The 27016-nt window shown below is 46.5% G+C and overlaps 1 long non-coding RNA gene across 1 annotated transcript in view; it reads right to left on the bottom strand.

Moving 5' to 3' along the window:
* Nucleotides 1-6079, bottom strand: part of LOC144753750 (uncharacterized) — a 140573-nt gene extending 134494 nt beyond the window's left edge. Inside the window, exon 1 of the long non-coding RNA XR_013594508.1 lies at nt 5943-6079. This is a non-coding gene — a long non-coding RNA (uncharacterized LOC144753750). The remainder of the gene's footprint in view (nt 1-5942) is intronic.
* Nucleotides 6080-27016: the final 20937 nt, after the last annotated feature.

Here is a 27016-nt window from a genome sequence, read left to right as displayed (position 1 = left end):
GAATATGAACAAACTCCCATGCTCAGCACATGGACATACTATACCCCGAATATGAACACACTCCCATGCTCTGCACATGGACACACTGTACCCAGAATATGTACAAACTCCCATGCTCTGCACATGGACACACTGTACCCCGAATTTGAACAAACTCCCTTGTTCTGCACATGGACACACTGTACCCTGAATATGAGCAAACTTCCATGCTCAGCACATGGGTGCACTGTACCCCGAACGTGAACAAACTCTCATGCTCTGCACATGGACACACTGTACCCCAAATATGAACAAACTCCCATGCTCAGCACATGGGCGCACTGTACCCCGAATGTGAACAAACTCTCATGCTCTGCACATGGACACACTGTACCCCGAATATGAACAAACTCCCATGCTCTGCACATGGATGCACTGTACCCCGAATATGAACAAAACTCCCTTGTTCTGCACATGGACACACTGTACCCAGAATATGAACAAACTGCCATGCTCAGTACATGGACGCACTTTACCCTGAATATGAACAAACTCTCATTCTCTGCACATGGACACTCTGTACCCCAAACACAGACAAACTCCCATGCTTTGCACATGGACGCACTGTATCCTGAATATGAACACACTCACTTGCTCTGCACATGGACACTCTGTACCCCAACTACAGACAAACTCCCATGCTCTGCACATGGATGCTCTGTCCCCCAAATATGAACAAACTCCCATGCTCTGCACATAGACGTAGTGTACCCGGAATATGAACAAACTCCCTTGCTCTGCACATGGACACACTGTACCCAGAATATGAACAAACTCCCATACTCTGGACATGGATGCTCTGTCCCCCAAATATGAACAAACTCCCATGCTCTGCACATGGACGCAGTGTACCGCGAATATGAACAAACTCCCTTGCTCTGCACATGGACACACTGTACCCGGAATATGAACAAACTCCCATGCTCAGTACATGGACGCACTGCACCCCGAATATGAACAAACTCTCATGCTCTGCACATGGACACACTGTACGTCGAATAAGACAAACTCCCATGATCTGCACATGGACACACTGTACCCCAAATATGAACAAACTCCCATGCTCTGCACATGGACGCAGTGCACCACGAATATGAACAAACTCCCTTAGCTCTGCACATGGACACACTGTACCTGGAATGTGAACAAACTCCCATGCTCAGTACATGGACGCACTGCACCCCGAATATGAACAAACTCTCATGCTCTGCACATGGACACACTATACCTCGAATACCGACAAACTCCCATGATCTGCACATGGACGCACTGTACCTCGAATAAGAACAAACTCCCATGCTCAGCTAATGGACATACTGTGCCCCGAATATGAACAAACTCCCATGCTCAGCTAATGGACACACTGTACCCCGAATATGAACAAACTCCCATGCTCAGCTAATGGAAACACTGTACCCCGAATATGAACAAACTCCCATGCTCAGCTAATGGACACACTATACCCCGAATATGAACAAACTCTCATGCTCTGCACATGGACACTCTGTACCTCGAATACAGACAAACTCCATTGCTCTGCTCATGGCCACACTGTCGCTGAATATAAATAAGTTTCCTATGCTCTGAATACGGTCGCTCCCTGTGCTGCATATGGATTGTGCAATGCATGTGGGCTAACTGTGTGATGCATCAATGTTCACTGCGCCCTGCATATGGTGTTAGCGGATCACTGACATAATATCGATGTCATAAATATCGATGTAGCAAAATATCGATTAAAAAATATATAATACCAAAATATCGACTTCCTATCTCCAAACAGGTAAGTACAAAAATATCGAATCAAAAATATCGATGTAAAAAATATAGTTAGTCAAAATATCAAAATTTTAAAATATCTTAAAAGTAATGTAAAAGTAATGAAATAATAAATATAATTAACTTAAACATACTTAAAATACTTAAATAACCTTAAAATTAATAAATAATTAATTTAAGTTAAAAATAAATAAACATACAATTAAATTTTGTAACACATATATATATATAAACATAATAGTAATAAAAAATATACTATATTTTTACCATAGGGTAGCAGGAGAGTAACATTTACTATTACCACTCCAGTAAATACAACAGTAGAAAAAGCGTTGGATAGCGTAGGGGTAAAAATTACTATTACCACTCTAGAGAGTGCAACAGTAGAGAAAGCATTGGATAGCGGGAGGGTAGAAATTACTATTCCCACTCCAGAGAGTGCAACAGTAGGGAAAGCGTTGGATAGCGGGAAAGTTAAAATTACTATTCCCACTCCAAAGAGTGCAACAGTAGGGAAAGCATTGGATAGCGTAGGGGTAAAAATTACTATTCCCACTCCAGAAAGTGCAACAGTAGGGAAAGCGTTGGATAGCGGGAGGGTTAAAATTACCCTTCCCACTCCAGAGAGTGCAACAGTAGGGAAAGTGTTGGATAGCGTTGGGGTAAAAATTACTATTCCCACTCCAGTGAGTGCAACAGTAGGGAAAGCGTTGGATAGCGTAGGGGTAAAAATTACTAATCCCACTCCAGAGAGTGCAACAGTAGGGAAAGCGTTGGATAGCGGGAGAGTTAAAATTACTATTCCCACTCCAAAGAGTGCAACAGTAGGGAAAGCATTGGATAGCGTAGGGGTAAAAATTACTATTCCCACTCCAGAAAGTGACACAGTAGGGAAAGCGTTGGATAGCGGGAGGGTTAAAATTACTATTCCCACTCCAGAGAGTGCAACAGTAGGGAAAGTGTTGGATAGCGTAGGGCTAAAAATTACTATTCCCACTCCAGTGAGTGCAACAGTAGGGAAAGCGTTGGATAGCGTAGGGGTAAAAATTACTATTCCCACTCCAAAGAGTGCAACAGTAGCGAAAGTGTTGGATAGCGTAGGGGTAAAAATTACTATTCCCACTCCAAAGAATGCAACAGTAGGGAAAGCATTGGATAGCGTAGGGGTAAAAATAACTATTCCCACTCCAGAAAGTGCAACAGTAGGGAAAGCATTGGATAGCGGGAGGGTTAAAATTATTATTCCCACTCCAGAGAGTGCAACAGTAGGGAAAGTGTTTGAATAGCGTAGGAGTAAAAATTACTTTTCCCAATTCAGTGAGTGCAACAGTAGGGAAAGCGTTGGATAGCGTAGGGGTAAAAATTACTATTCACACTCCAGAGAGTGCAACAGTAGAGAAAGCGTTGGATAGCGGGAGGGTAAAAATTACTATTCCCACTCCAGAGAGTGCAACAGTAGGGAAAGCGTTGGATAGCGGGAAAGTTAAAATTACTATTCACACTCCAGAGAGTGCAACAGTAGGGAAAGTGTTGGATAGCGTAGGGGTAAAAATTACTATTCCCACTCCAGTGAGTGCAACAGTAGGGAAAGCGTTGGATAGCGTAGGAGTACAAATTATTTTTCCCAATTCAGTGAGTGCAACAGTAGGGAAAGCGTTGGATAGCGTAGGGGTAAAAATTACTATTCACACTCCAGAGAGTGCAACAGTAGAGAAAGCGTTGGATAGCGTAGGGGTAAAAATTACTATTCCCACTCCAGAAAGTGCAACAGTAGGGAAAGTGTTTGAATAGCGTAGGAGTAAAAATTACTTTTCCCAATTCAGTGAGTGCAACAGTAGGGAAAGCGTTGGATAGCGTAGCGGTAAAAATTACTATTCACACTCCAGAGAGTGCAACAGTAGAGAAAGCGTTGGATAGCGGGAGGGTAAAAATTACTATTCCCACTCCAGAAAGTGCAACAGTAGGGAAAGCGTTGGATAGCGGGAGGGTTAACATTACTATTCCCACTCCATAGAGTGCAACAGGAGGGAAAGTGTTGGATAGCGGGAGAGTTAAAATTACTATTCCCACTCCAAAGAGTGCAACAGTAGGGAAAGCATTGGATAGCATAGGGGTAAAAATTTCTATTCCCACTCGAGAAAGTGCAACAGTAGGGAAAACGTTGGATAGTGGGAGGGTTAAAATTACTATTCCCACTCCAGAGAGTGCAACAGTAGGGAAAGTGTTGGATAGCGTAGGGGTAAAAAATACTATTCCCACTCCAGTGATTGCAACAGTAGGGAAAGCGTTGGATAGCGTAGGGGTAAAAGTTACTATTCCCACTCCAAAGAGAGCAACTGTAGAGAAAGTGTTGGATAGCGTAGGGGTAAAAATTACTATTCCCACTCCAAAGAGTGCAACAGTAGGGAAAGCATTGGATAGCGTAGGGGTAAAAATAACTATTCCCACTCCAGTAAGTGCAACAGTAGGGAAAGCATTGGATAGCGGGAGGGTTAATATTACTATTCCCACTCCAGAGAGTGCAACAGTAGGGAAAGTGTTGGATAGCGTAGGAGTAAAAATTACTTTTCCCAATTCAGTGAGTGCAACAGTAGGGAAAGCGTTGGATAGAGTAGGGGTAAAAATTACTATTCACACTCCAGAGAGTGCAACAGTAGGGAAAGTAAATACTTCATATATGAATAAAAATAAATTAAATATTAATACCAAATACAAATTAATTAAAAGTAATTAACAATTGTATATAATATAATAATTAATCAATTAAAAATACCCCCAAAAATATTACACATAATTACCTGTTAATACAAATTATTTACTAATTAACAATTAAAAAATTATAAAAAATTACAACAAAACAAAACCAATAAATAAATAACAATATTTAATTAATTACAATTAAATTACTTCCCACCCTATTCCCCTATAGACCCACAACCCACTACAGAAAATACATTAATAAAATGTACATAATTATCAATTAATCAATTAATTAAAATTAAATACCAATTATATTTTAATTAATTACCAATTAAACATTTTAATATCAATTAATTCAAAATAAATACCAATTAAATACATTTAAAAATTTTAATATTTATATTTAAATTACTTCTCACCCTATTCCCCTATAAACCCACAACCCGCTACAGAAAATACATTAAGAAAATTAACATAATTATCAATTAAACAATTAATTAAAATAATTACCAATTATATTGTAATTAATTACCAATTAATTATTAATTAACAATTAATTCAAAATAAATACCAATAAATAAATTACCATATTTAATTAATTATAATTAAATTACTTCCCACCCTATTCCCCTATAAGCCCACAACCCGCTACAGAATTATATTACGCAAAAATTAAATACCAAACAAATAATTAATTAAAATAAATTATAAAATAAATATACACTTTTCACACATATACTAACATAAAAAATACTTTAAAAAATTAATATTAACTTACTTACCTCAAATTCGATATTTTTGTTGTCTATATTCTGTCCATTCTATATATTTGTTGTCTATATTCTGTCCATTCTATATTTTGTCCATTCTATATTTTTGATTCGATATTAATGCTATTCTATTAGATATTTTTGTAGTCTATATTCTGTCCATTCGATATTGTGTCCATTCCATATTTTTAACTCGATATTAATGTAACTCGATATTAAAAACTCGATATTTTGTGTGTATACCGGTGTGGGCATGCTGCACATTCTGACTTACTGTTCCCTATATATGCCCTCACTGTCCCTTTCAAAGGAATTTCAGAAGCTCAAGCATACGGACTCAATGCACTGTGCCTGTGCTGTGGACTGACTACCTACATCCTGCGTATGGACTCACTCACTGTGCCCTTCGTAAGACGTTTTCTCCTCTAGTCCCCAGCACTCGCTCTTGCACCAATATTTGGAACTCAACCACAGACGTCCGTTCATTGACTTTTAAAATGTTGCGCCCTATATGACCCCTCATTTATCACATGAAGCTCCAGTATTCCACCTCGTCGCGTGCCCCCTTCGCCTTGCTTCCAGAGAACCCGCGCGCGTCGCCTCAGCTGCGCCCTTCTCTCTCACCTCGCGCCCCTCCTCACGCCCCAGACGTACCTCTGCTCATCTCCACAAGGTATCTTGCATGTGGCCCCGCCGGTTATGGCGCCACGCACGAGCCGTGCTGCGTGTTGCTTTTTGTTTCCCTTTCTCATGTCGCCGAGTGTCCCGCGGCGCCAGATGTCACAGAACTCACCGCTCGCAGGCGTCTCTTCCCCTGGAAGTGGTCAGGTGAATGAGCAGTCAGTTTGCATAGCGGGCGGGGGCTGCAGCGGTTCCCTCTTAAACAAACATTCTACCTACCTTGGCCTTGTTTGCGACAACAAGCATCACCGCGGTTGTGCTGCAGACACTTCAATGTGACACGTCTGCCCTGAAAGAAATATACCCAGTAATCCTTACAACTACCCCAGATATGGCACTTGTATTGAATAAATCCTATCCTCTACCCTCTCCTAAATAGTGACTGAGGGGCTTATTTACAAGCCCCTTGATCCACTTTTGCGTCAATTTTACAATGTTAAAAGGGACGCAAAAGTGGCGCAAGGGCCTTGTAAATAAGCCCCTGAGGTTTTTTCTGAGCTCTGTGGCAGTCTTTGGATGTTCCTGTTTTGGCTGCTGGACTGACCTGTAACGGGTACTCTCAGTTACCACTGGTATCCTAGTACTGCAGATACTCCCGCACCTCGGTTGGATAACCTTCCTCCCCTTGGGACCCTTGGCTCTCCGTGGTAGGGATGTTGCGCAGTGAAGGCGGCACCCTTAGGTGGTAGTCTTTCTGGTTTTAAATTTCACACGCTTGTGTTAGTTTGTCTTCATTTACCAGTAGCCTCACCTGTAGGGGATACATCTAGTATAATGGGGTAACCCAGTGCCCCTCAGAACCTCCGTGTGAACATAGGTAGGAATGTTGGTTCTGTCGGGTATTCTCAACAGAACCAACATTATCACCTGTAGGGGAGTCTGTAGGGCGGAGGCGGGATTTGCTGGAACCAAGTTTGTGTTTTTCTTTGGCCTCTCGTTCTCACCGCCTTCTGGCGTTTTGACATTTGCATGGTCAGGTCACTCCCACAGCCACGACCACAGGTTGGCCTACTGGATGACCATGCGGACACGTGCAGCATGCGCGCTGCTGGTGTGCCAAAGGCGTATCAAAGGCAAGCCCGTCTCTGTCCATCCGTACACGGTCCACGCCAAGCGCCAGGACCCCTGGCCGTTTGAGCTCGTACACTAAACAGGAACTTCTGGTCATTGGTCAGTGCAGTTAAGTTTAAGCACTGTGAGCATTTTGATTGCAACAGGACCGCTAGCTCTTTTAAATGCCCCAAATGTGGGTTATTCCTGGGCCTGGTTCTTAAGGATAACTTGGTTCAGACAGAGTCGACACCAGTTACTCATTACCCACAACTGCTAGGGAGTCGTACTAACCCCCCCCGCTTTATACGTTTGAATGTCAGATCATTGGTAAGGAAGAACAAGGAATTCACAGAGTTTGTATCTTTTCATTCACCCAATCAGGTGTTTCTTACTGAAACTTGGTTGGCTACTTCATCTGACCCAGATTTGGAAACTGCTATACCATAAGGATACAAAGTATCGAGTAGATAGACGATACGGAAGGGGTGGGGGAATTGCAGTAATTTATTGTAATCACTTTAAATTCTCCTTTAGTCCTGTCCCTCTCTTGCGCAATGAAGCCTTGCTGTTCTCTTTCAGTTTCAATGAAGCTTCTACCTTTACTGGGGAACCAGCCTATCGCCCGCCTAGCCCTCACATGTGTTTTATTTCAGCTGTCCAGAATATTATGGAATCTCACTTTGAGTTTACTAACTTTACTCTATTAGTAGTTTTTAACTTTCATTAAAAAAATGTAGAATGCCCAGATTAAGCTCATCTGCGTTATTGTTTAAAGAGAATTGATTGGGATCAATTAGTGAATCAGTCCACCCACATAGCCACCACATTTTGGTTGGATTTTTTACGAGTAATCCAGAGCTATGATTTGATAAAGTAATTTCCCTGGCCTGGACAGACCACTATGCGGTCTGTTTTAACCTGAATATCACCACTAAAGATATTGGCATCTCTTATTCCTTGAAGATTATTAATAAATGTCTTTGGCAGAAATTGGATGGCAGAGCTTTTGATCAGGTACTGAATCAACAAAAAACAGACCTTAATGGTAATATTGATGTTGTGATTGATAATTTCAATAATTGGCTAGACTCGATATCCCCTAAGAGTGCACCGCCAAAAATTACTAAATGTTTTCAGAAAATTTCTACTGCTCCACGGTACTCCCTGGAGTTGCAAAAACTCAAACAAAAATGTAGGGCACTGGAAAGAAAATGGAGAATTGGCTTTGAGAAGAGTTAAAAAGTGCAATACAAAGCAGCACTAGTTGAGTATAAAAAACTGATTACGGTGGAGAAATCTGAATATTTCACAGAGAAAAACTGCTTGCCCAAAGACTCTACCAAAGAATTTTTTAAGACAATCACATTTCTATCCAACTATAATAATTATCAGCCTATTGCTCCGACACAGGAGCTTTGTAATAGCTTGGCAGAATATTTCCAATCTAAGGTGTCAGGAGTTTACGATTAATTTTCTATCATTTCTAATAGATCTTGTCTAGAGAAGGCAGTTGGTCCCTATCTCCCCTCTCAAGGCAATCAATCCAATCCCTCATTGCTAGATCATTTTAACCCTTTCTCTCAGGAAAGGGCCGTGTTTTTTTTTGGAACTATTAAATCGGGGTCTCCTTTTGATCGATGCCCTCCCTCAATCTTGCATTTAATATCAGTAATGGTGGCTGAGCAGCTCACCATTTTATTTAATCAAATGTTAATATCAGATGTGCACTCTACTAAATGGAAGCTGGAAACAATTTGCCCACTGCTGAAAAAACCTACTCTGGTACCTAATAATACTAAAAGATACCGACCGATATATAGATTGCCTGCTAAAATCTTGGAAAAAGCACTCAATTTGGAATTAATGGCCTTTCTTGATACCCAGAATATCTTGGGTCTTTCTCTGCATGGTTTCAAGCCATCTCACAGAACTGAATCATCCCTACTGGTTGCTACAGAGGATATCCACAGACAAGTGGACTCAGGCAGACAGGCTGCGTTGGTTCTCCTCGACCTCTCAGCCGAATTCGATACAGTGAACCACTCTGTGTAAATCAATAGGCTTGAGAAGATGGGGGTTAAAGGAAAAGCCCTCACCACCATGAGGTGTTTTCTTTCAGGCAGGGAAAACACTGTGGCTCTTGGAGACTTTACCTCAGGTTCGTTCATCTTGCCTTGTGGGATAACCCAGTCTATGTCTATAGCAGGTAATAATAATAAACTGAGACTTGTGGAGTGCACGGCTACCTCCGCTGAGGTGTCCCGGCACTAATAACGGCTTCAGTGGGGGAGTTGCGCTGGTAAGTTAAGACTACTTAAAAAGCCAGGGTTTTCGAGCTTTCCTAAAAGCCTGTTCTGATTCCAACATGCGGAGGTGGACAAGCATAGCATTCCACAGTTTTGCTGTTTTTACAGTGAAAGATCTGCCACCTTTCCTGGGTTTAAGAAAACATGGCACCCACAGAAGTCGCAGGTGGTTTGATCTCACATCCTTTAAGGTATACAATTATAAAAGCTCAAGCTGACTTACTTTCTGGAAAGGTATTCACAATTTGATCAGCAGTCAAAAACGAACCTTGAATTAAAGTATCCGTCTGGTACCTCAATTACGAAGAAATTTTTCAAGATTGACTAATCACACTTCTTGCCTTTAGCACACCTTCACCAATGCCCCTTTCTCAGTCACCAACCTTACATTAACATCCACACAAATTTTAATCAAAGTCAATATTTCTGTTTTTACACAAGATTCCCCAACAACTCCTCTGAAGCCAAAAGTCAATGAGCTCAACCATACTCCCAGGCCCTACAAAATCTCTACACTGGTAGAAAACTGTTAGAACTCGAGGTCTCTAGTTGGCAATGGTATACACCTCTGTCCAAATAGGGACTCTTGTCTCTAAATCAGGGAAAGGGGATTACACTACTGGATAACCCCTGCGCACCCCCTTGGTAGCTTGGCACAAGCAGACAGTCTTACCTCAGAGGCAGTGTGTTAAGCATTCGTGAACACATACAGTAATACAGTGAAAACACAACAGACGGACACCACACCGGGTTGTATAAAAATAAGTATTCTTTATATATACTTATCACAAGACCACAAACGACAAAAATCCACAATAGTGTAATCACAATTAATACTTCGCGATAGTAAAAGTAATTCAAAAATAGCTCATTCACTTAATCAGTCTTTAGCAACAGATAACCCCAACGGGAGTTATCACGGCGTCAAGGTCATAGAGTTCCCAAACAACGGCGCTGACCGTGAGGTGAGCAGCATCAGGCCCGGAGTCAAAACAGACCCACAGAGAACAGAACCTTGGAAAGCGAAACAAAGACGGGGAGATGCGGTGTTGTTGGCGCAATGCAGCTTTGGTTCCTTGCTTCGGGGGAGAGGATGCGTCGGTGTCCTGGATGCTTGCACAGGCAGGGGAGGCGTTGGTTCCTGACCAGAGAGGAGGTGACGTTACGATGGCGCCAAAACCACAGTTCCTTATGATGTCACGGTGTCGATGAGTTCTTGGCCACCTTCGTCGAGGACCGGCTCCGCGATGATGTCGGCTTCGGAGTCGATACGGCACAGCAGAAGGCGTCGGTCTATGTGTATAAATCGGAGCAGCGCTCACGACTTCGATGCAGATTGTGGCGATGTTTGCTGGCGTTCGTGTTGCAGATTCCTTCGGTAGCGATTGAAACAGCAAGTTCCAGAAGCAAGCAAACAGAAGTGGTGAAGTCTTTTGTATCCCTGAGACTTCAGACAGGAGGCAAGCTCAGTTCAAGCCCTAGGAGAAATATTCTGCAAGATGATGAAAGTTCTGTAAAAATTCCTCTCCTTTCCTCCGCAATGAAGACACCACTGCAAGCCAACCCAACAACAGCACACTGGCAGAGGGGCAGTCCAAACTCCTGCAGCTTCCTTTGGTTCTTCTCCTCGACAAAGGTTCATCTTGTGTTCCCAGAAGTGATCTAACTTCTTGGGGTCTGGGTCCCCATATTTATACTCAGAAATCCTTTGTCCTCTGAAGTCAGAGGGTCCTGTACATAGTCCAAACCAGTTCTGGGTGCATTCTGCCAATGCACAATTTCTTCCTTTGTCAGAGTAGGCCAGGGTCATGAGACGCACCACAGGAGGTGGAGCCAGCATTGTGGGAGACAGGCATAGCTCTATTCATGCCCAGGTGCTACTACTCCCACCACTCCTCAGGTAGATCGGCCTATTCAGCCTAGTGCTGACTCACCCTGTTTCCTGGAGCCTCCCAAGACTCTGTCACTCACAAAACCAGACACACAATACATACGCTAGCAGGCAGGCTGGATGGTTAGGTAAGAAAATACTGACTTACTAAAAGTCAGACACAGAATGCTAAAACCAACTTCACTAAAAGATGCATTTTATCATTCTGAGTTCAGGCATACTAAACTTGAATCTCTACCTCGTCCCCCGGATCAGTTAGGATTATAAGATGTTATAAACAAACCGCCCGTTCTGGCCTATGTGGACAGGTAGCCTTGCAATAGTGAAAAATGAAATAGGCTGTAATTCACTATCTGGCGCTATCATGCCACACACCTCAGGGCATGTCCTACCTTTTACATACTACGCACTCTGCCCAAAGGCCTACCGTAGGGGTTACTGATATGCAGAAAAGGGAAGGTTTAAGGACTGGCACGTGGGTGCACTCGCCAAGTCAACTACTGCAGTACGAGACTGCAGACAGGTTCTGCAGTGGCAGGCCCGAGTTGCATTTTACGGGCTGCTTCGTGGGTGGCAAAATCGGTGCTGCAAACCCACCAGCAGCATTTGATTTACAAGCCGCGGGCACATGCGGTGCACGATACAAGGGTCTGATAGTAAGCCAAATAAGTCAATCATGGAGTCACTAATCAAAATATCATTTTAACACAGGGAGCACTTGCACTGTGGAACTGAAGAGCAGTGGCATAATGCCCAAAGCATTTAAACCAGCAAAACATATCAAAAACAGAGGAGACAATTAGTAAATAAATGGAAGGGAGACTCACGTCAATGGTACCAGGTCTAACAAAAACTAAAATACACCCCACGATCTCTGTTGTCACCAATTCTCCCTCCTGGGAGACATAGGGTGAAACTTTTTGCCCATCTCAGGTGGATTACGTTAGTCCCACTAGTGCCCCTGGGGGCCTTACACTTCCTAGACTTTTCTGTGACGCTCTAGTCTTCTGGGGCACCACCTCAGGCCGTGTGGACATTAAAAACACCTAAGGTTTACTGGTCACTGCTTCGCTGGGCCAGTAAGTTTATATTTTTGTTTCTTATAAAACTTTTGATGTGCCTGCCTGGCTGGTGTGTTCCTCGTGTGAGAGACCTACTTCCCCTTAAACCCTTACCTGTGGCTGTAGGTGGCCAGGCAGAGAGGTGGCCTCTATGGGTGTGGGAAATAAGGCAACAGAACTCCCCACCCCTGGAGCACCTCTGCAAAAGGCCACCCAGGGAAGCTCTCTGGGCTTTCCAGGTGAGTATATGATGCTGGTGCCTTCATTTGTAAGTAGGTGGGTCAAATTAGATAACCAGCATGGATGAGGTTCGGTACCCCAGGAGGCCCTGACAGATCACAGGCTCCCTTGGGGCTGACTCCTGACCCGGGTAGGGATTTGCCATTGTGGTATATGCCCATTATCCCCAGGCACCTCCAGCATAGATGTAAGCACCACATACAAGCAGCTTTGTCTTTTTCTACTTTTTCAAATCCCGAGGGGCTAATTTGCATAGGGATTGTTTACTCTGATCTTCTGGCGGCACAATCCTGCCACCAGTAGTAAGCATATGGTACCTCCTGACCCTTAAATGTCTGAATGTTAGCCGGTGTTTTGTCTATGCCTCTGGCATGCTGCTGTCACTTACTGTGCAGAAGTGGGCTGTAGATCTGCCGTCCTGTCCAGCGCCGCTGGGGTTTGGTTCTGTGCTCTTCCTTGACGGAGCCCCAGGAGTGCTTTAGGCAGACTCCTGTCCCTGCCTGCACTCACCACGCAACCGGCCTGTGTGACAAGCAGGACCCGTGGTCGTGGCCAGTCGCCCTAAAGCCTGTCCAAAGGGACCACTTTTGGAGCGCGCCCTCTTATGAGCCAGGCTCCACCGAGGTCTAGTTTCTTCCTTCCAAAACTTCAAAGAAACCCTCCGTGGGTCCGAGAGGCCTTAACCTGTCATCCAAAGATGTAACACTGAGGCCCTCAGCGAGGAGGCCCCGATGAATCCCGATTTAACTGCCAATAGGGGTACGGGCCGAATATGAGGGGGGAGGGGGGGGGGGGGGTGAGGAATAACCAAGGGCCTTAATTGCAGATTCTCTTAGTCATTCCTCATTCGTAAAATGGCGGCCGGAGTTGCTCTTGCAATCGCAGGTAGCTACATCCTTCACAGTACCAGATGTCCTGTAGGCCCGGGGTGGGAGCAAGAGTGAGATCCTGTAATGAACCTGTAAGAGCCTCGTATGGGCAGACATGCGGCGGCAGTTTTTACGACTTTGTCAAACTGTGCTAAAGCCACATTGAAAAGCAAAATAGCGCATATATGTGTGTGTACACGTCACTAAATCGCACCAGTTCACACTATGCAACTTCATGTTATTAAAATCAATAACGCATTAATGCTGAACGCTAAGAACAGCGGACAGATTGGTTTTGTTAATGTGTGTTACATTATATTTAAATTGTCTTTTGTTTGTCGCTGTTCCTCTAGCCCTGTGAGAAGCTCAGCCGCATCCGCCACGAGGCCGCACCGCTCGGCTTCTCTAAGAAGCTTCCCTGCTTTAACCCCTTCAGTGCTAATGACAAGGGTAACTCGTCATGGAGTTTCCATTGATTTCAATGGAAATTACATGAAGAAGAGCAAATAGGCTTAGCATCCAAGTGGTTAAGGGAGCTTATCCCGCCCTGCCTCGGTGGGCAGAGCCCAGCGAGACACGCTTTTGTGTCCTTGCAGCGGGCAGGAACGCTGTGCCAATGGGCAGTGACTTTGGACTGAGTGCAGGAACTGTTATGTTCTGGGCCCATGATCCGCCCCTGGCGTAAGGGGCGTGCAGTGTTAGAAGTCATGTGACCTGATATAATAAAGGGAAGCTCCGCACGCACGTACGCTATTCTGAGACGGGCGCACGGAGAGCCAGCAAGTTATTCCCAGTGTCTGATTCCTTTATTTCTAGGGTCACGTGTTAGGCCTAGTGCCGATTAGCTAGGCTGTTCCAGCCACGCTACAGGACGCAACAATTGGCGACGAGGGTGGCTGCTGAATCCTCGCTGGGTGAGGGTATCTGCCTCCTGCCCCGTGTGGCGGCCGCGAGCCTGTCCTTCGGCTCGTGGTGCTCGTGCCGTGCGGCGTACCCCACCCCCGCGCGGACCGCCGGGAGGAGCGGACTGGTGCATGGACGTCGAGTAGGTGCTTCCAACCCGAGCGCCGCACAGCTCACATCTGCACGGTGATCCGAGCGGTGCCCTGTTTCAGCACACGCATCAGGTGGTCGCGCGGAGTGCCTGATCCAGCACGACTGGGAGGATGGCGACGATTCCGCCCATTGAACCCTTTGTGGTGGAGGGTGCGCCCTCAGCGCTCGCTCCCAAATGGAAGGAGTGGGTGGATAGACTCCTAGTATTCTTCGAAGCTACGAAAACGCACAAGGAACAGAAACGGGCCATGGTGTTACATCTCGGCGGCAAGGACATCCATTCCATTGCTCGGACCCTCCCGGAGGCGACCCCCAGAACACATCACACGCTGATTAATGCCCTCAATGCCCACTTTGAGCCCATGGCCAATCAAGATTATGAACGATTTGTGTTCAGACAAGCGCGCCAGTTGCCCGAGGAATCGCTGGACACATATCACACCAGGCTCAAAAGGTTGGCGCTCACGTGCGGGTTTCAAGATACCACTGAGGAGATTCGGGGACAAATCATACAGGGATGTGCGTCGGCCAAACTGAGGGAACGGATTCTAGAGGAGTCTGGCAAGCCGCTGACGGACATCCTAACTCTTGGCCGCACGAAAGAACTCTCCAAAGCTAGAGCTGCGCACATGGAAGCTGCTTTGCAGGCATCGGTCAAAGTGGAACCGGTTAACAAGATACAGACACACACACCCACCAAGTGGCACAAGAGACCGCCCACTCAGGGTGGAGCGTCGGGACAGTCATGCGGTTATTGTGGAGGTCCGGGACACCAGATGGCAGAATGCCCAGCACGGGGTAAGCGGTGTTCGGGATGTGGCAGGCAAAATCACTTTGAAAAGGTGTGCCGGTCGAAGAAATTCCGCAAACCACGCCCCGCTGTGCAGGCCATAACGGAGGGGGAACAGAGCCACAGCGACATGGATGACGATGAAGAAGAAGAACGGTCGGTGCACAAGGTGCACATGATCGGCACCGCTGCCCGCCGTACCAGGCCACTGCCTCAATGCGCCATACAGGTGGCGGACCAAGATCTAATAGCAGTAGTGGACACGGGCGCATCCATAAACCTTATGAGTGTTTCCCTTTACAGGACCATGACCACGCCTCCGGCGCTGCGTCCCACCCCCATCACCGTCTTCGCGTATGGGCAAGACACCCCTCTCAAGATTCGAGGGAAATTCAGAGCGGTAATCCGCCATGGGAACAAGACCATCAAAACCAACATCTTTGTGTCGGAAGAAGGCCAAGGTATGCTGCTGAGTTGCAAAGCGGCCGAAGACCTGGGTGTGGTGACATTTGCCTTTGGGGTCCATGAGGAATCCGTTCAACATCTCCTCATGGAATACCCGGACCTTTTTGAGGGCATTGGCAAATTCAAAGGTCGAGAAATTCATCTACACATTGATCCAACGGTACAGCCGGTGGCTCTGCGACACCGCCGCATTGCGTTCCATCTACGGCCGCTGGTGGAAGAGGAACTCCACAAACTGGAAGCGGCGGGCATAATCGAAAAGGTCTCGGGTCCCACCCCCTGGGTCTCGCCCATCGTGGTCACCCGGAAGCCGAAGCAACCCGGAGCGGTCAGGATCTGCGTGGACATGCGCCTCCCGAATGCCGCCATAAAACGGGAGCGTCACATTACGCCCACTATAGATGACCTCATCGGAGAGATGGCAGGTGCCCGCTGGTTTTCCAAGCTGGACTTGCGATCAGGGTATCACCAGTTGGTGTTGGACATGGAGTCGCGCAACATCACTACTTTCTCCACCCACATCGGCCTTCGACGATACACTCGGCTCAGTTTCGGAATTTCCAGTGCAGCGGAGGTATTCCAGAATGTCATTCAGGAGCTAATTGCCGGAATACCTGGAGTGATAAATGTCAGTGATGACATAATGATACATGCCCGCACCATCCCGGAGCACAATCAATGGCTGGCCCAAGTATTTCGAAGACTCAAAGACGCAGGACTAACGCTCCACCGAGAAAAGTGTGAATTCCTGCGGGACCGGATAGGGTTTTTTGGATACATCTTCTCAGCCGATGGTGTCAACCCGGATCCGGACAAAGTGAAAGACATTAAAGACGCGCCACCCCCGCAGACCGTCACTGAAGTCCGGAGCTTCCTGGGGATGGTCAACTATTGTGGCCGGTTCATCAGAGACTTGGCTAATCTCATGATCCCCCTACGGGACCTCACCAAAGACTCCACTCCCTGGCACTGGGGACCTGGGCAAGAAAAAGCTTTCCGAGACATCAAAGATTCCCTGTCCAACAATACCACCCTCGCCTTCTTTGACCCACGTAACTTCACGCTCATTGCAGTGGATGCTGGGCCTGCCGGACTGGGAGCGGTTCTCATGCAAAGGAAGAGGGACGACATCGACTGGACGCCTGTTGCTTTTGCGAGCAGATCTCTCACGGACACGGAACAACGGTACTCGCAGATTGAGAAAGAAGCAATCGCCATTCATTGGGGGTGCCGACACTTTCACCTATACATCTATGGCAAACCATTCACTGTGGTGACCGACCACAAACCCTTGCTATCTCTGTTTGCGGGAACCTCATCTAAACCCCCGCCTCGCATAGAGAAGTGGCTGCTCCAACTGCAGGAGTACAACTGTACAATTGAGTATCAGCCCGGAGCAAGGAACCCGGCAGACTATCTGTCACGACATCCCAGACCAGCCACGGCCGAGGAGATGGAGGAGGCTGAAGAAACGGAGGCCTATGTCAGGTGGGTGGTGGCGCGATCTTGCCCTCGTCCCATCTCTATCAGTGACATTGTGAGTGCCACAGCACAGGACGCATGCCTCCAGAGGGCCAAAGAACTTATTCACACGACTAACTGGCATCGGGCCAAGGAGGGGTGGAAGATGCTCACGTCCGAAGCTCAGAAAATAATGGAAAGCCTGTATCACGTCCGGGAGGAGCTCAATGAGGATGAAGCAGGATGCCTTCTGCGGGGACATCGTTTGGTGATACCTTCAGCCCTCACTGATCAAGTAATACAGTTAGCGCATGTAGGTCACCAAGGAATAGTCAAAACCAAGGCACGCTTACGGACAAAGGTGTGGTTTCCCCTGATGGATGACATGGTGGAGCAGGTGGTGAGGACATGCGCTGCGTGTCAAGTGACCGGGGAAGCTCCTCGTGAAGCCCCGATTGCCGTGGAACCTCGCCCACAACAGCCATGGGAAAAGGTCAGCATGGACTTTGGCAGTCTTCCGGATGGAAAGTACACGCTGGTCATGATTGATGACCATTCTAAGTATCCTGAAGTAGAAATAATAGCCCGCACCAGTGCCGAGTGTGTAATCCCGAAAGTAGAAAAGATCATTGCCACACATGGGGCCATGTGTGAAATCCGCACAGACAATGGACCCCCATTTCAAGGACAGGAATTGGCCACCTATCTATCATCTCTGGGCATTCGGCATCGACGTATCACTCCCCGATGGCCACAAGCGAATGGGGAAGCGGAACGCTTCATGAGGACCCTCAATAAAGTGATTCGCATTGCCCATGACAAAGGACAGTCCGTGGAAATGGCCATCTTCACTTTTCTCCGCAGCTACCGGCAAACCCCACATTCAACTACGGGGATAGCCCCGGCGCATCTCTTGATGGGACGGATAATACCCGATTCCATTCCTCACCATCCCCAATGGGCACCAGCAACCGCGAATGAAGAAACAATTGCACGCAAACGAAAGACTGTTTTTGCTAAAATTAGTCAAAAGAGAAGAGCCATGGTGACACAATTCAGCAGAGGAGATGTGGTACTTCTCCGCAACAGGGTGACCAGTGGAAAGTTCCGGTTGAACTATGAAAGAAGACCGTGGCGAGTAATTGGTGTGAAAGGAACCCGCATCACTGTGGTCAGAGGAAGAGAGACTGTAACCAGGAATGTGTCGCACTTTAAACATTTCCATGGGGGTTTGAGAGCATCTGATTCACCAACTCTGTCGACAGAAACTGAAACTGCACAGGACTTGCCAGGCAGGAAGCCGACGCCTAGTCTCGAGGTCACCCAGAGTAACACTCCGAGGGCGGTGATCAAGGAGACTGAGGGCGGCGCGGAGGCCCAGGAGGGGGTGTCAGATCCGGAGGAGCCCGACATGGAGGCGCCTGAGACCAGCACCGCCCCAGAAACAGACTGTTCAAGCCAGAGGGGCGTGGATCAAAGGCTGAGAAGAAACCCGACGCCTTCCTGCCGACTACGCGATTACCTCACGTAAGACTGTTTCATGTATCAGTATTGAGTACAATGTTCAGTAATGTGTCCTACTTGGTGGTAGTGGTTTCGGAAAGCGGACTCGAGGTCTATGAAGATCATTGCAATAGACTGTCCATCGAGACTGCAGGGTTGCAGCTGTTTTTGAGTTTATCTTTGAGTTTTTCTTGTTTTAGGAGGAATGTTATGTTCTGGGCCCATGATCCGCCCCTGGCGTAAGGGGCATGCAGTGTTAGAAGTCATGTGACCTGATATAATAAAGGGAAGCTCCGCACGCACGTACGCTATTCTGAGACGGGCGCACGGAGAGCCAGCAAGTTATTCCCAGTGTCTGATTCCTTTATTTCTAGGGTCACGTGTTAGGCCTAGTGCCGATTAGCTAGGCTGTTCCAGCCACGCTACAGGACACAACAGGAACCACCTGCGATTTAGTCGGCGGAAGACTCTGCAATTTAGTTTGCGAGGAGTGAGTTGTAAATTGTACTCCTGAGCTAGAGAATTGTTCTGCTGCTCAGCTCTGTTGACATGTAACAAGGTCAACCGATGAGGGCGAATTACATGGGGGATTAGTGTCCATCTGCTCCCCAGCCCCCAGGCACTCACAAGGGCACCACCAGCCAGCTCACCGGGGCATTCAAGCCTTGCCGCCGGGGCACAAGCAGCTCGCTGAGCTAGCTGCATTCAGCCCAACGGAGCTCTTCCTAGGCAACGTGCAGGCAGCTAAAGACGGGTGCAGGGCCACAAGGTGAGTCAGGATCGTACCTCTTAGAAAGCACTTAGATCTTCTTGGGGTTCCGGGGTACCAGGTGTCCCAGCTACCAAACTAAGAAGTCCCCCTCTGTCGATGACTGAGAGGATGATCGGTTGAGTCGATTCTGCCGTAATTCAAATGAGCGACCTACAGATATCGCAGGAGCAGGCACATCAACTCACTCAGCTACCTCACCCGGGTCAGTATCACCAGATAGCGTTAACCTACAGGAGAATTGCAAGATTTCTTCAGCAGGTGAGTGCCTCTGAAAACGAAAGTAGATGCTGGGTAGGGGAGTAGTGCTTGCCTGTATCAGCTCCAGCAGGTTGTTGGCTTATGTTATGTGTGGCATTAACCTAGTATGGGAACGTAAGCCACCGAACGTTAATGGCGGCGAGGAGGAGATCGGGCGCTTCGAGGAGTTTTCACATCTGATTTACAAATTCTCATGCCTCCCAGTCTGATGTTTAGGCAGTGTGAGGTTGAGCTATTGTTTTAGTAGCCACACAAATGTCTTGTTCAATTGTCCGGGTTTAGAACACAGGTCCCATTGTCAGCAATTTAGTACTGAGCCCGTATGTCGGATTTCTCACTGGCAAGGTTGCATGAAGGTGTATTTTTTGTGAGAATATCAGTCGATTACGAGTTTAGGTGCTATTTATCGCACTTGATAAATAACAATACCAGAGAATACACCGGCTATTTAGAATGCCCGACCCCTACGGCGGTATTTCACTGGCACTGCTCATTGCACTTGGTGTTGGATTGCACCCCAGGTGGGCGCTCCTTTAGAGTGCTCGCACCCAAGCTGTGGAACTCTCTTCCTGCCCATATTCGTGCCATGGATGAGCTACTTGCATTTAGGAGAGATGTGAAAACTTTTATTTTTCCTATTGGATCTTAGGACTCTATTTTTAATTCTCTGCCTTTACTGAGTTGTGTTTCTTCCCCAGGTACAGCGCCGGGACGCCCCTTTGCTGGGGCAGCTGTACGCTCTAGAAATGGAAATAACATAACATAACATAACATAACCCAACCCATCGCTGCACATGGCCCAAGGCCACAGGCAACAGTGTTCAGGGCACTTGCCCACGCTGGGCGCAGCTTTTGGTTGTGCACGGTCTGGAGTTGCTGGCCTCCAAGACACATGCACTGGAAGTGAAACCCCATGAAAATTCTACAATACCTGTTCCAAACTCATCCTGACAGGAACATGTGAGCACCCAGGAGTAGTAGAATATAAATATGCTGAACTCATCCCAATATAATCTCCAGACACCAGGACACATTCAGCAGCACCTGCATGTTGTCTGCTTTAGTTCTGAGCAACAACATGCAGGCGAGGGCGCTTTGTTATTTTAAATTCCAGCTGGGTCCAAAACAAAGGCCTCCTATTGTTGGAGTATCCTTGCTGGGAGTAATCTGAAGTCTCACACCTAGATGCAAATGCATTGGAGGGAAAATAAAGGCACACATCTTGTTATTACTTCACAAGTACTTAAGAGAAGCATGCTTTTGACTCCCCCCTATCCAGTGCTTTAAATGGAAAAAAACAAGTGCAGGTACTCATTAAAACAAGCTAGAGGTGTAATGAGGGGGTGGGGCTAGGGGGGTGCTAAGCGCAAGACATGATGAAACTTAACAACTGCTATATTAGTTGCAGCACACAACAAAACACATACGAAATGTGTTTATATAAACAAAGCAGGTTAACTCATTACAAAAAATGAAAAAGAAATGAGATAATGTGTTAACGTGTCTTTTTTTTGCAATAGTTGCACCTTCTTAATGTCATACTGTTAATTGCTGTTGTTTGGCACAATACTTTATATTTTTGAGCATGCGAATAAAATAAACTGAAAATACTACGTCGCACCAAAGCTCTTATGACACCAAGCAAATGAATCAACTCATCATGACCCTCCCCAGAAGATATGTCTTGTCTCTTCCATCAAGCTATCCATTCATCCTTTCACCCTTCCCTTCACACCTCTCACGCTCACATGCCCCTCTCTCTATCTCACACCCAAATGTGCTCTCTCTTCAATCCTCTCTTTCTCATGTTCACTCTGTATCTCTCGGTAGCCTCTGTAGCTGACGTCGTCACCCTTGCCTCGATCCCAGCTGCTTCTCTTTCTGTCTTTCACTGGCACCCCTCCCCTCCTGTTTTACACACGCCAGGAGCCCTTCTCTGTGTCTTTCACATCTCTTTCGTTTTCATTTACACATCGGATTCTTTACCTGCTTCGCGCTCTTTCGCTGTCCACCCTCTCTCACCTCTCTGCTAGCCTGAACGAACCCTGCTCCATCAAGCACATCACAGCGTGATGGCGAGCACCTGGACCATATTCAAAGGAGCCCTGCTGAATAGGTCAGCAGGGGCTCAGATCGGCGAGACAGAAGCGGAGCCTTGGCTGCCAGAGACACGTTCCACTCCTGCTCCCCAGCACAGCCAGTGGGCCTACCTTTTTCATGAGTACCAGTACTCTCAAGGGCAGTAGAGAAGTGCCGGTACTCAGAGTGATCATTCTAAGAAGTGCCGGTACTCAGTACCGGTGAGTACCGGCCCATTTAAAGCACTGCCCCTACCAAGTCCCTGTATATGAGAGATTTGCATGCACTGTGGGAATGATAGAGGAAGTTAGACTTCGTATATTTGTGTGCTCCCAAATGATTATCACTATCACAACAGGCAAACTAATCTAGCATGAGGCTATATAAATTGCCTCAGTATCTTTGTTATAGGATAATGCAACTCTACTTGAGAACACACCTATGCCCCTACTACCAAGATACAAGTTTAAAGGAATATATTATGAATAAGACAATAATTGTATTAAGTGTATAGCGATCAGTATCCATACTCATATACAACCCATGTTTGCAACGTTACATTTGGGAAAACTCTAACCATTCCAAAATGGCCCCCACAGATGTTGTTTGGACTATGTTGAAGTTTGGCCTTAGTCCTTCATCTATGTTGATGTACTTAATTTGTACTGGGCGCGCTTTTTCAAATTTACTGTGTGCTATTTATATGTGAATGAGTCCATTCCCACGCTGACAGTGAGCAAGGGCGTTCACGCCCGAAACGCGTCTGTTCGACGTTTTTTGCACCCCTGCACTTTATGTTTGAAAAATAAAAGCAAGAAGCATAACCTGAAGACTGGCTTGGACATTTTTATCGTTGTCTGCGTACTGGAGAACGTGCATGAGGTGTTGTTTGCACAGTGACCAGTTGGAGTTACATATATACACTTGGTGTCTGTTACCAATTGATAAATCTGGCTATACTACTTTCTTTTCCCCAGCGATAAGCAGAGGGAAGGGTAGACCAGCAGGAGGTCTTTTAGTCTGGTTAAGAATTGATCTAGATTGGGACATGGTTTCCAATGACACTCAGTGTAATGACTTAATGCACCTTTCTTCTAGGGGTCACATCGAGGGGATTAGGCTTGAACTTTTTAATGTGTATGCTAGAGGGGCTGCGGGGGATAATACTTCAGCAACCATAACGAGCCTAGATTCTGCTCTAGCTAATTGCCCTCCCTCAGCCAGAATTATGGCGGGTGGTGATTTTAATTGTACGTTCGAACCCCTTCTTGGTGACGATCCCCTAGGCACTGAGGAGGACGACTCCAGGTGGTCTATCCCCCCCTTGACGGTACCCCCCATTCGGAAATGGTCTGCTAGGGCAATCCAATTGAATGCCCTTACCAGGGAGCACAAATTAAGAGCCCTCAATGGTAGGACCCGGTCTGATATATCAGGCGCAATGACTTTTAACAGGCTATCGGCCCCGTCCAGAATTGACTACATTTTAATGAGCGTTAGTATGTGGTTTGACCTTATTGATATGGAGGTGGTACCCACCCTGGATAGCGACCATAACCCGCTTTGTAGCAAATTTAAATGGGGCAAAAGTAAAGAGAAAGGGGTGAGTGCGCCATTGAAATTAACCAAAGAGATCATCCCTTACGAAAACAATCGTAGATTGAAATGGGATAAGGCTCAGTTAAATGTAGACCAACTAGGGACCATTAAATCTACCATCGAAGACCTGCACAGGGACTTGGAGGCAATGGAACGGGTGGTTGCTAGTTTTCCGAACCTTTCCTCAAGCCTCGATTCTGCTTACAAAGGCATGATAGACCAAGTGAGTCACTATTTTACCTCTAAAAGGAAATCCTCTAGACCAAACAGGACCCCCCCCATCTCCAGCAATCCATGGTATTCGGCGGACTGCAAGGGGAAGAGGAAAAGTTTGTCAGTTGCCTTGCTCTCAAGGAATCCTACTCTGGTTAGAGCGGCCAGGAGGGAGTACTTGAGAGCAATAGCACTGGCAAAGCGCGATTGGGAGGAGGAGTACTGGAGGGAAATAACAGACGCTGTGAGCAGGAGGGATTCGACGTTATTTTGGGATTTAATCAATAGAGCTAGGCAGGGTAAAACCCAGCCCTTAGCAACCCATATAACTAGCCTGCAATGGTTTAATCACTTCTCAGCTCTATATGACGGCAGTGAAGATACAACTGGCCCCTTGGTTGCTTGTGGGGAGGGAAGGGAACCTGGCGGGGAGACTGAGTGCTTATTCACGGCCTCTGAAGTAGTGGCAGCAATTAAACATTTGACCCCTAAGAAGGCAGCTGGGCCGGATGGGATCCCTGGGGACCTTCTGATCGCTGAACCCCTAGCCTGGGCCAATCTTATAGCTACCATAATGAATTTGTTAGTAAAGGGACACCCCGTGCCAGATTCATGGAAGGGTGCCGAGGTGGTCTCAGTGTATAAGAAGGGGGCAAGAGATGACCCTGCCAACTACAGACCGATTAGTCTGATAGACATAATCCAGAAAGTGGTTGGCAGGGTCATTATCTCCAGGGTAGGCGACTGGATGGAGGAGGAATGTATTCTCTCTCATCTGCAGGCCGGATTTCGCCAGAGGGTGGGCACGATGGACCAGGTCTTTCGGCTGTTTGGGATCTATTGGAAGGCAGTTACCATCAAGAAGGGCAGCCTGTATATGGCCTTCATAGATCTCAAGACGGCCTTTGACCTGGTCCCCCGTGCTAAACTGTGGGAGATTCTGGAAAGTATGGGCTTCCCTGGCTCACTCTTGAGATTAATTGTAAGACTCCATGAGGGGACATATGCTAGGATCAGATGGGGTACACAGGGCCAACTGACAGACAGGGTACCAGTGAGGAGTGGAGTCCGTCAAGGGTGTGTCATGGCCCCGACTCTCTTCTCCTTGTTTGTGAATGGAGTGGTGGACCATCTGAGAGGAGAAGAGATGGATGCCCCAACCCTGGCGGGGGAAAAGATTCAGACTCTGCTCTTCGCTGATGACACCTTACTGATAGCTAAATCCCCGATAGGCCTGCAAAAACTTTTGCAGCGATTCACCTCATTTTGTACAGATAGAGGCCTAACCATCAATACCACCAAAACCAAACTGATGGCCTTTTCGCCCTCCAAAAATTTTAAAAATAATTTTCTGCTTAACGGGACCCCCCTGGAGTTGGTCGAGGCATTCGACTATTTAGGGGTCCGGATAAATAGCCGAATGACCTGGAAGGATCACCTGGCTAAAATGCTATTGGGCCACAAAAGAGTGTCGGGGGTGACCTTGCGAGAGTACCGGGCATCAATTAGTAAACCAGTGTCTCCGGTAATGGCCATCTACGATGGCCAGATACTCCCGGCTGCACTATACGACTCCGAATTATGGGGGTTCGACAATGTTAATGAGCTAACCTTAGCAGAAAATAAGTTTTTGAGAGATGTGGTGGCCCTCCCTGTTGCCACCCCGCTGATCCCCCTGCGGTTAGACCTTGGTAGACGTGCCTTAAAGGATATAGTGAGGCTGCGCCCACTGCTCTTTTGGGTCCGCCTAAGAAGGACTAAGGAGCTGGCCAAATATGCCGAAGGTCTGGATGACCTAATTTTACTAGATACTGGGTTCAAAATTGGCTGGTTGAAAAATGTGAGGCTATTAGTCTCCCAATTGGGTTTGAGAGATGTATGGGAGTCCCAAGCTCCCCCGCCCAAAATGGTGATCAAGAAACTATATTGGGATTGGGTTCAGGCCGAAGCATCACGCAGTATAACAGGGGGTTCACTTACTGAGTGTTTTCTTGAGTTCAAGTGGGCAAGGAAATTTGAACCCTTTTTTGACCTTATAACCAAGCCACTAGACAGGGCCCTCTATTTAAAATTAAGGTACGGCACCCTCCCGGTACACGAATTTACTTCAAGATGGTCCAATCAGGACGGCCCCTCACGATCTTGTCCCGGTTGTGCGGCTCCCAAAGAGTCTGTGGCCCATCTCTTTTTTGCCTGCCCCGCGTATAAAGTGGCTCGGAAAAACTGGCTGAAACCAGTTTGTAAAGGACTGGGGATGAGGTGCCATCGTTCGGCCCTACGAGTGATTTCAACGGATCTATCATCTACCTCATTGATATGCGGGGTGGCAAAGTTTTTAAGTAGTGCCTGGCTTACTAGATCAAGATCTCTGGGAATGATTGCCAGGCCACTATCTACTCAGAGTGGAGTTATCTGAAGCCACCTACTCTGAGTGTCCGGAGTACTTTTGCCCGTGGTCTTATTAATTGTGACAGTGTTCAGTTATATTTTAATTATGGTTATCCCTTGTTGCTGTTAGTACATCTTGATGAAATGTATTTTAAAATGTATATTGTTGTCTTTTATGGTGAGCAATTTTACCGAATAAAGATTTACATCGAAAAAAATAAATATATATATATATATATATATATATATATATATATATATATATAAATACCATATATGAGATAACCTCACACTCCACCCTGGGTGTCATGCTTCATCATTGGTAATACCGGTGTAAGAGACTTTACTGGTTCTTACATCCAACAGGGTCAACATGTTTAAGCCCTCATAGTGGCCAAATGAGCCCAGGGCTTTCTTGAGGACCGGAGTGGAGATTCGTAGGGAGGAGAACAAATGCACAAGTAGGTTGGCAAACAGGAGAGACCTTTGACGAATGTGTGACTACAAGGATCATCTCATTATTTCCTACATAATGCTTGAAAATCCTATAATGAGGGACCTCATGAATACTAATTGATGAGTGAATCTCCACTCCCCAGCAAAACATACTCTTTGGTACTATATGTATGTGTGCTGGTGATGTGTGCATGTAGCTAGGGACTCATTTTAGGGAAAGTAGGATTCCGGTCCTGATAAAGCCCTGGGGCATGTTGGGCCACTATGAGGGCTGACCCAGTTGGATGTAAAAACCAGTAATGTCTCTTAGACATCCCATATCCCCTTTTTAACTGCCTCTTCACCACCTGTTTAATGAAATGGAATAACCTAAGAGTAGGCTCAATTCATTTCAATTCATGGCATTCTTAGAGTACACAGTTGTCTCCTAGGAGGTGTCCAGGTGTTGGCTGAGAGTTCCTAAGAAAATGGAAGGAACTATCAGTCTACACATCCATTAGACAGGTGTCAACAAGTAGGGTTTTGAGATGATGTCTTAAAACTGTGATTTTCATTTTCTATCTGGATCCTTCACATCTTCTTCCCTA

Source organism: Lissotriton helveticus, chromosome 5_1 (assembly GCF_964261635.1).
Source record: "Lissotriton helveticus chromosome 5_1, aLisHel1.1, whole genome shotgun sequence".
Lineage (NCBI taxonomy): Eukaryota > Metazoa > Chordata > Amphibia > Caudata > Salamandridae > Lissotriton > Lissotriton helveticus.
The sequence above is the reverse complement of the archived record's forward strand: the minus strand, read 5'-3'. Positions and strand labels throughout refer to the sequence as shown.